The 10,594-nt window shown below is 47.2% G+C and overlaps 2 non-coding genes across 2 annotated transcripts; one reads left to right on the forward strand and one right to left on the reverse strand.

The window, feature by feature from the left end:
- Positions 1-1,350: 1,350 nt before the first annotated feature.
- On the reverse strand, positions 1,351-1,424 carry TRNAT-AGU. The gene has a single exon. It is a non-coding gene; the product is annotated as a tRNA-Thr (tRNA).
- Positions 1,425-8,523: 7,099 nt separating this feature from the next.
- On the forward strand, positions 8,524-8,605 carry TRNAS-AGA. The gene has a single exon. It is a non-coding gene; the product is annotated as a tRNA-Ser (tRNA).
- Positions 8,606-10,594: the final 1,989 nt, after the last annotated feature.

Here is a 10,594-nt window from a genome sequence, read left to right on the forward strand (position 1 = left end):
TCCGTGGGGTTCTGCTGCAGCCTTCACCACGACTGGCTCCACTCCACCAGCTGTGCCGCTCCTCCAGCAGACCCGTGAACCACGTCAGCCGTCCCCCACAAACCGCTCCACACTGCTCACTGTTCCATGGGCTGCTCCAACGTGCTGCAGACTGCTCCGCTCTGCCAGCTGCTTGGTGATCGATCTTCAGGCTCTCCCACTATTTAACACAGCACTCAGTGATCTCAGCTCCGTAAGCTTAGCTTTTTCTAGTGATTTCAGCTCTTAGTGATTTCAACTTGTAGTAGGAGAGCCCCAGTGCCACATGGCCCAAGTGAATTCAAGTCAGCAACCTCTAGATAGACTCCTAAAGGATTCAAAATTAGCTCTGCTCTTTAACAGTGGAAAGAGGAGGAAGTGCAATTGGTGTTCCAGGCCCTCAAAAGGGGCCCATACCATAAGGTACACACACCAGTCCCCAGCCTCTCTCCTTTCAATGGGTTTTGGAACCCATGTGCCCCATCTAGCAAGCGCTATCCAGCTGACAATGAAACCCCCCATCACAAGACAATTTTGTTGTTCCCCATTTACCCAATCAGGGTGACAACATTTCATTCCTCCTGCCCCAATAACAACGAAATTGGGGCTCCCACAGCTGTGAAAATAACCATCCCATGCTGCTTTGTGGTATGCTAAGTGGGGTGGGAGTGCCCATGCAAATAACCGAAATACCAATGCAACACTTTCCGCACTCCCCATAATTTACCACCAGATGTCAGGGTGGGGCTCATCCTGACTCTGCTTACACTTGTCTCCACATTTCTTATGTGCCTCCTTCTGACACTTGTCAGAAAAAACAACTGGTTTCTTTTGCAAGCATTTGCATTGCAAGGCAGAGGCAGTCTTCTCTGTTTCCGCAAAAGATTCACCAAAAGGTGGGAAGAGCAGACACATTTGTTAAGGCACTACTGGGAGCTGCATCCCTAACTCCACTTTACCTGGCAGGTGAGTCACCCAGCTTAGCCACGGTGCGACTCTCTGGGACTTTTCTCCCAACCGCTCCATTTTTCATCAATGACAATCAAAAGGAAGGTGACATGACATCTGTGTGTGAACATCTCCAGGAAATCACAAGGATGTGTGGTGCAGGCTCTCGTGTTGCAGCAATTGCAGTCGAAGCAACCACCATGCCAATGCCAGTCATAGCAGCGTTTTCATCAACTCCAGGTTTATGATTTGATTGTTTCCAATGCTTCTCTCCAAAGAAGCCTTTTCCTTAGCAAACAATGACTTGGATACCAAGGGAGGCCTCTTCTGTTTCCTAGGAAGACACAGGAAAATGTGAGCAGAGGAGACAAAAGCCATACACCAAGGCACCACTGGGAGTTGAACCCAGGATCTCCTGTTTACTAAGCAGGTGCTTTAGCCAGCTAAGCCATGGTGCCTGCCTGAAGAAAGTATTTGCAACTGTTTCATTTGATGGTTCAAGTCAACACCTGCACATTCTAAAGTACAGACATTCTCCATTTCCCTCAAGACTTGCAGACCTTGAGGTGTCTGGCTCTCTGTGCACAGAAAGCCACAGCTGAGTAGACAGAGGGCTTCTAACATGTGCCTCTCCCACCAGTCACTGTGATCATATAATGGTTAGTGATCTGTGTTTCAGTCACAGCAACCTCGGCTCAGTTCTGAGTCATGGTAACCTTTCCTTCAGCTCCAGACTTCTCATTTGCCACTTTCCATGTGTGGTGGGCCGTCTGCCCCAAACAAGCAGGAGAAAGATTAAGGCAGCCTTGAAGAGGCTGTGCAGAACCCAGCCTATCAAGAAAGGGATTATTGGGAGAGCCAATCAGGAGAAGGCTTGCTGGAGCAGCCCATATATAAAGAGCTGCTCAGCACAGCAAGAGTTAGTCCCTCCTTGGAGTTTGAGGAGGGAGGATTGGCTGCCGGGAAGGAAGGCAGGAAGGGGAGCAGGAGCAGGGAGGGCACCATGATCAGAGTAGTGCTGGCGTAAGGGGTGCATGAGTGACCTCCTGGCTGACTACTGCCAGACTAAGGCCCTGATACAAAGGTGGAGGAAGGTTCTAGATCTGTTGGGAAATGGTCCAGGGAAACAGATGGCAGGGTTGGAGGTTCACACCTTTTGCCTCAGTAGCCACTGACACAGGTGGCTACACCCTGGACTGCAGCCGGCCACTGAGGCAAGTGTCTGGGTAGAGGACATCCCCCCACCCCACCCAGCAGAGGGGAGAGAACTGAGTGGGGCACAGCCAGAGGGCTGTGTCCATAAGAGGACACTGAAGTCCTGAGAGCGACATGGGTCCTAATGATAGAACAGATGGTGGCCAGACGCTACTAGATGAAGGCACCGGTGAACCAGAGCTAATTGCTAGGATGGTCAGCAGGAGGTGCTGCAGTGAGGCATGCCCCATGGCACCAAGACTTAGCCGCAAGGAAGGCTCTCTCTGTCTTGAACAAGCACTTAGAAGGATTCTGCTGACAGATCTTTTCTTTTTCTGAAAAGAGATACAAAAAAAGGAGCCAACAGACACACTAGGTTCGGCAAGGAAGAACTGTCGGGCCAAGCCAGGCTCTCCTGGTTAGTAGGAACGTTCTTCAGCCAGCTCTTCCCAAAGATCACTGTCTAGAGACCTTTTAACAGCCACTGCAGATGTTCACCACAAAAGAGATGACAAAATGGAGTTCTCCACTGCCTGCAGCCATCACGCTACCAGGAGTTCTGTGCACAGAGAGGCCCCTGCTGGTGGGAAAAGGCTTTGGTAGAGACTCTTCTGACACCAGCCGTTCTCATATAGTGTTTAGTGCTCTGTGTTGTGGCTTCAGCATCCACAGAGCCAGTTCAATTGGGGGACATTTTTACTGTCTCCACATTTGTCTAATGGCTCCTTTCAACACTTGTCACCAAAAAGACCTGTTTCTTTTGCAAGTGATGTACAGCTAGGTAAAGGCAGTCTTCTCCATTTCCTCAAAAGATCACCAAGCTGTGGGGAGAGGAGACACATTCAGCCAAGCTAGATGCTGAATCTCCTCTTTATTCAGCAGGTGTCTGTGAAGGACACAAATCTACACCGTGTAGAGGTCAAGAATAGGACTTTATTACACACAGTGCTGGCGGAGTGGACTTATTAGGCTCAGAGACACGGTTAATTAATCACAATAGAATATATAGATTTTCCATGGGTGGGGGAAAGTGACAGGCTAGGCAGTTCCACACCCCAGGACAGGTTTTGCAAGACAGGATAAGCACATTAGCCAATGATTAACAGGTTAGATAATGTCTCCACCCATGGTCTCAAGTTAGCAAGTTAACATTTCATTAATACTTTGATAAAATGTTATTAGTATAAAATATATATGTTGAATTCTGATTTGGGATCCATAGGAATGGGGCAACTCTTTTGATTGTCCAACAGGTACATTCCTAGGGGTTAAAGCAAAGAAAGAGTGAAAGTATATGGCAATAAAGATTGTTTTCTGTGTGTCTTAAGGCAGGCATTGGTCCCTTGGAAGGGAGGTGGAAGGATGCCATATCTTATACTGACGTGCCAACTTTTCATAAACTCAAGGTTGGATCTGTGGGAAGAACATCTCCCTAGAGAAGAAACAAACACAATAGGAATAGGGATTCTTTGTTTAGTCTGCAATTCTGAATAAGACACAATCATTTAGTTCTTAGCTCCAACAGCTGTCAATTTGCTGACCAGGCCTATCTTAGCAAGCAAGGCTTTCTGTTTACCCAGCTTTCTCTTAGCTGGTCACTATTTGCTAGGCCTCTGGTCCTTGACCATACTCTGGACTTTGGGTCTGGAAAAGAACTGGCACAATCCATAGACCAGGTTGTTATATAAAATGCACATGGATTTGAACCCTTCACATACAATAATGGCAAAGTTCTTGGTTCAGGCTTGTAACAGTGATGGAATAAACTGCAGGTTCAAATCAAGTCTCTGGAGTCTATTCAAAGCTGGGATGGGTCATTCAGTCCTTTGTACAGAGCTTCAGTTTGTAGCAAAGTCCCTCCAGAGGTATGAAGCAGGATTGAAGACAAGATGGAGACGAGGCATCAGCCTTTTATAGTCTCTTGCCATGTGGTCTTTGCTTTCTTTGTCCCAAGGACACTCTATCCAGCACGTGGCATAGAAAAACCTTAGAGTTCTGTCCATAGGCAGGTCCCTGCTACCTTGCTGAGTCACAAAGCGTATCTGCCTTCTCTCAATGGGGCAATTGTATAGCTGATGGTCCTTAATGGGCCATCAAGCTTGCTAGGCAGAACTGACACCAACTTGTCTGGGCAGTTCCCCGGAAGCAGAGCACAAGTTTGAAATACAGGCAGCATAGAGCCAATATTCATAACGTCAACTACAAAAATGATACACATCTAGAGATAGCATCATTATAATCAGACAATCAGAACCTCTCCATAGACCCCTTGCACGACACCTTTCTACAATATTGGCTGCAAATATAGAACAGTGGTCACAACGGTGATCTATCCAGTTAATGTCAATAACGTCACAGGAGGTGACACGGCATCAGTGAGACTGATACTGGAATAGCCTCCAGTTTTGGCATCCTCATTTGAAAAAGATGTTGTGAAATTGGAGCGGGGGCAGCAAAGAGCCACCAAATGTTCTGAGGGCTGGAGAAAAATGCCTTCTAGGGAGCTATTGAAAGAGCTCAACCTGTTTAGCTGATCAAAAGAAGATTGAAAGGTGACTTCATTGAAGTGCCTTAATGGAGAGAAATTATTGGGTATTAAAGGACTCTTTAAAATAGCAGAGAAAGGAATAACAAGACCCAATGGCTGGAAGGTGAAAAGAGACAAATTCATATTACAACTAAGGCACAAATATTCAACAGCGAGGATGATTCACTACAGGAACAAGCTACCAGGGAAAGTGGTGGATTCTCCATCTCTTGATCTCATTTCATGAAGACTAGATGCCTTTCTGGAATGTGTTTGCCCCAAAAGTAGCTATGGTGTCCTACAGGAGGCCTGTGATACGCAGGGGGTCAGATTAGATGCTCTAATGGTCTCTTCTGGCCATAAAGTCAACTAATTTCTAAAAAACTGAGTGTAGCATTGGGAGCAGCGTCTGATGTTTCCCTGTCTAGCCGGCTTGCTGCCTAGAGCGAACGCTCCTTGAGTGGGGTGATCCACAGGGAGTAGCTCAAACCTCCAAAGTGCCTGGCCAGGGGCAGGACATTGGCACAGCAAGGGAGGGGTGTGGCAGTGACATCACAAAGGCCTTTTGCAGGACCTCAGACTATTGGTCAAAGGTGGAGGGGTGGAGGTGGTGACCTCACAGAGAGATGCTGACATCAGCCAGGCAGGACAGGGGCGAGGGGCCAGGGAAACCTCAGAGACCCCTGTGGCTTTGCTTCAGCAAGTCTCCTTCTCCAGGTCTCTCTTTGAGGACTGAGGGAGTATTCGGGTTCATGGACGTGAGTGCCAGGAGGAACCTCTTTTGAGTTTTATCCTTCCCTTTTAGTGATTTTACTAGAAAACAGCCGTCACTCTTTAGAAGGTAAGAGCCTCGAGGGAAGGGGTGTCATGGGGTGTCACAGTTCGGATGCCGGTGGCCCCCCCATGTATGGAAGTTCCCGCCCCCTGCTCTGTGTTCGCAGTGCCGGAGAGCAGCATTCCACGGCAGTGATTTGCTCCTGGCTGCTGGACCAGAGCAGCAGGCTCAGCTGCCAGAACTTCCTGGAGCTATGAAAGGGGAGGGGCCCAGCCTCTGTAGCAGGAATGCAGGGCAGGTGAGTTCACGGTGGGCATTGTGGGATACTGGCGGAGGCCAGTTATGGTGATTTAATGACCAGCAGCATCTACATTGGCACTCTGTCACTTTCAGTTTGCTGCAAAAAGCTCTAGGCCTCTCATCGAAGTGGTTTTATTTTGTCACCAAAACAGGGCAGTTTTGTCGTCAGACGTGGCGTTGCAGTGTGTACACCAGCCACACCAAGCTGCCGACCGAGGGAGCGTTGTGTGTTCTTCACACACCTGAGCAATATATTTCTGCTAAAACAACTTTGTAGTGCAGACCTGACCAAAGATTCACTCACACACACAGCTTGCAAGGAAAACGTCACCTGCTCCTCTGCTTTGCAGAATCCAAACACAAGGAAAGCTTGTCAGGTCCTGGTGGAGATGGCAGGGAGTCAGGTGTGGGCAGACGCTATATCTTACACCCAGGCAGGCACCATGGCTTAGCTGGCTAAAGCACCTGCCTTGTAAACAGGTGATCCTGGGTTCCATTCCGAGTGGTGGTTTTTGGGGCACCTGGTATTGGCTACTGTCAGAGGACAAGATTCAGAGCTAGATGGGCCTTTGGTCTAGCCTAGTGTGGTTTTTCTCATGGTTTAAGTTACACTCACGGGCACTGATAATAGTTACTGAAAGTTTGGGAGTTAGATGCTGATAGATCAGTGGTCCCAGCCCCTTGTAGACACCCCCCTCCCTCTGGGACAGGGGCAGGTCTCGCACCAAAGGCTCATTGTGGCTGCCAGAACCTGTGAGTAGCTCATTTCGTTTGCACCCTGGGTTGAGTCCTGCTTTGTGCACCGTGTCTGAGAATGAAAATCCTAAACCGCCCTTTGAAATGACGAATGCAGCAGGACGCGTCATTGTCCCTGCCCCAAAGCAGACAGACCAATGGAGAAATGCCATCGAGTCCAAGGTAATACTTCACTGCAGTTTTACCATTTCCACTTGCTAAACTCCCTCCTATCTGCCCAGCCCAGGTGTCCTCTGCCTCAGCTGCTGCTCCCGGCCTGCTCTAGAGTCAAACATGCAGGGCCCCCAGGGGAACAGAGGCTATGACAGGGCAGCTGAGCTGGGCAGATGCTGGGAGTTCTCGTTCCCTGAGAACTGGCCTGGCTCCCTTCTCAACAGCAAACAACTCAATTCCACGCCCCCTCCCCAGAAAAATCAGCCTGGAGCCAAGGGCAGCAGGGGACGATTCCCTCGAGTTCCCACCGACGCAGGAGAGAACCCAGGGCCTTTCTAGCAGAGCTTATGGAACCGACGTGGGGAAACCAGCCTTTAATAACAGGCAGTTCACGTTTAACCTCAGTGTTTTTAACAATTTTTACAACCTTAAATCACCCTTCAATCGCAGTGTCACTATCCATAACGTTGCTTCAGCCTTATAGGTTCCCAAGTGCAAAACTAAACATCTTTTCAAACACAAGAGAGTGCAGATCAGTCAGTGTTCAGAGTCATCCCACATAAAAGAATCATGTTGTGGTACATATTGGCCTCATCATGTGGCCGTTGCCTTTCCCTCCGCTCTGTTAAAAGTTTTGGTATTTTGCACAGAAACTTTCTTCCCTCTGGAGAGACCTGGGAACCAAGGCTGCAAGACAAACACCTTTAAGAGGAGGCGTAACCTGTCAAAAAATGATTTCCCTCCTTCGGTTCAGTGACAGCCTGAAATGTTACTTATCCCGGCAGAGCCGGAGGATTGAAAGCAGCTACATCAAATCCCTGTGTAGCTAGCAGGAATGAACACAAACACTCCCTGCTATCTGAAGAGATGTTTAGTTTTACCCTTGGTAAACTAGAAGTCTAAAGGGAAGGAAGGTGGTGCCATAAGAAAGAGTGAAACACAAAACAATTATCTTAGTTATGCCCATAGTGACTGCAAAATATTTCTATATTCTTCTTCTTATCAGTGTATTATTTTCTCTGGCGTCTATACATTGACTATACCTTGACCAAGAAATTTGAATCTTGATAAAATAATCGACTACCCCTGGTTACGGCAATGGACTTGATACGCACTTGGGCATCCCTACGCAGGTTCAGGTACTGACAACAGTGGCTGCCTTTTAGCCATAGCTTTTAATCAGGGCAATACATTGATCCTGTGAAATCATTTCCCTGCCGGAGTCCATCGCCCACATTCCTTAGGGCATTGGGCCACCATGGGGACGTTTCATTTCCCTCCTCAATTTCACACAGAGACACAATTTCCTTTGCACAGATCCATGAACAGCAAAACCTCCGTGTGTCTCTTGTCTGAGCCAGGGCATTCGATTCCATTGAAACCTTCTCTCCTGCAATGGCAATGGTCATGCAGACGGGACGAGGCCACCTTCACCTCTGACAGTGAGATATTGGATCAGCTCTTTCTTTACGCTGCTGCTGTTAGTCCATGAAACATCAGGGATGGATGCAAGGCTGAGTTCATGCACCAACCCCCTGAAACATTTCAGTGCCCCAGAGAAATCCTGACTCCGGCTATTGGCATGATCTGGTGGAGATTCGAATAGGAACAGGACGGTCTGAATTGTCAGTGTGGGGAATGAACAACAATCTATAGCAATGTCGTTAACCACAAACACACTCTAATCATGCTCCAGCCGGAAGGGAAATGGGCAGGAACTCTTGTTGTTCCTCTATGGACACACTTACACTAATGCACAGCCAGGAGTGTGCTGGGGGAGCTGGTCTGAGCAATTGGAAGTGACAATTCAGTGAGAACAGAATCATTGTGTAGTGAAGCACCTATACACCAAGTAGTTGTGGCCGAGTGGTTAAGGCGATGGACTAGAAATCCATTGGGGTCTCCCCAGGCAAGTTTGAATCCTGCCAACTACGGAAGCATTAGTGTATTGTCACTGCTCTTGTTGTAGTGCCTGAGCATCCACAGAGCCAGACCTGGTCTCACTCTGAGGCTGTCTACACTTAAAATGCTGCTGTGACACTGCTACAGCACTGTGGAGTAGACAGTTGCTACAGTGAGTGGAGGGGTTTTCCATCCCTGTAATAGCTACATTGACAGAACAATCTTTCCTTTCATTTAGCACTATCTAACCGTGGCTTAGGTCAGCTTAATTATACTGATTCCAGGGTTTTTCACACCCTGAAAGACGTACTTCTTAGAGGAGTTATCCCATCATGCTCCCATTCCCGGGGCCTTCTCGCATGACCTGAGAGCAGCAATACCCGCAGTTCAAGAGGTGCAAACAATTCAATGTTTGTTGGGGTAAACTTCCAGCAAGCAATGATTCCAATTTCCTTCCTCGGTATCACCCTTCCCAGCTCTGACACCACAGAGGCTTGTCTGTGTCCCTGTTCCCATTCCCTCTTCCTATTCCCCCCCTTAGCAAAACATAACTCCAATTCCCCTACCCCCAATCCCATTCCCCCCCTTACTTCCTGATTGACTGCAGAGTATATAGTAAAACTGGAGTTCTGCTTAGCTATACCTTAACCAATCATTTTACTGAAATGTAACTAACCAATCCCAACATATTGTAACATGATTATCTAACCAGTTATACCCCACCACCTGAATTGCTTTACACCCAACAAATTAATTATACAGCAGACAGAAACAATCACAGAACCAGACAGAGATTATACAGACAAGCAATAGGAAAGTGGAGACTAGTGATAGAACAACAAAGAAATGAGGATTTCAGACCCCAGCTATTGATAAGTGAGTTGTTGCCAGACAGGATGCTATCATGGTAGAGGTTGTGGGTGCTGGTTGCTTAACTGTCTGGCCCCCAGGGCAGGATTTTGAGGGTCTCAGAATGCCAGCACCCATCTTTTGTTCGCTTAAAACGCGAGCAGGGAGATTCCAACACCACAGAACTCATGGAACTCCAGGAAACGTGTAATTTTAGGTCCAGGTGAGTGTGCCTAAAAATCAGCTGTGGTAGAGAAGGTCTCTAGGAGTTGAAAGAGATGTGCCATCTTGGCCTCCCTAAAGAGTGTCATCAAATATTAATGAAAACTAGGGTTGATAAGTCACATTCTTTGTAGCGTTAGGATTGTGGGCTGGTCCAAAGTGCCCGTTTTAAGACTCTTTCTTCCTATCTCTTGGGTGTTCTGGTTTCTGCATAGAGACGTGGTTTCAAATCCCACTCCTGACATGACCATTTTCTTTTATCTGGAGAAAATGGCCTCACTTCAATCTCCTTTGCAACAATAGAACACCATTTGTTTAGCTTTTCTATTCCAGTAGTTGTGAGAGAAGTTCCAAACTAGGGGGAAACAGGGCCTTTTCTCTCGACCAATCAATTTTTGTCTTCCTTCATTCAAAGCCATTTTCTCAGATACAGCCGTATTTCCCACACTTTTTTGTTCAGCGTTCTTTGCTTTTATGAAATTTTAGGGTCATCATTTAATTGCCACACAACTGTACTTGCAGAAGAGTTTTGCTTTCTGACCTGGGATTGAACAGGGGCTACCCAAGGGGGACAATGCTACTCCCTTTTCTTGCCTCATCCGAAAAAACATACATTCCTGACGCCCTTTGTTTCCTTGCCCTTTTCAGGGTAAATTTACACTTCTCAGAAGTAGAATCCTTTACAAAATCACTCAAAATCTCAGCAGTGTCGTAAGCAATGGCTTCTGGAAACGTGCCCAGCTTTTCTTTAATTTGGTGACACAGGTCCAGGCAAGGGACTGGATACAGGCCTGGATCCGAATCTTTGTTACCAGAGCTAGAATTTCTATTTAAAAAGAGCTATTTTTCTGCTGCTATTAGATTTCCAACATTGATTTCATTTTATACACATTTTGAGCATCTATTAAGGATAAATTGAACAAAAAGACCACTTCTCTTTCCTCAACATC

This window comes from Mauremys mutica, unplaced genomic scaffold (assembly GCF_020497125.1).
Source record: "Mauremys mutica isolate MM-2020 ecotype Southern unplaced genomic scaffold, ASM2049712v1 Super-Scaffold_100070, whole genome shotgun sequence".
Taxonomy (NCBI): domain Eukaryota; kingdom Metazoa; phylum Chordata; order Testudines; family Geoemydidae; genus Mauremys; species Mauremys mutica.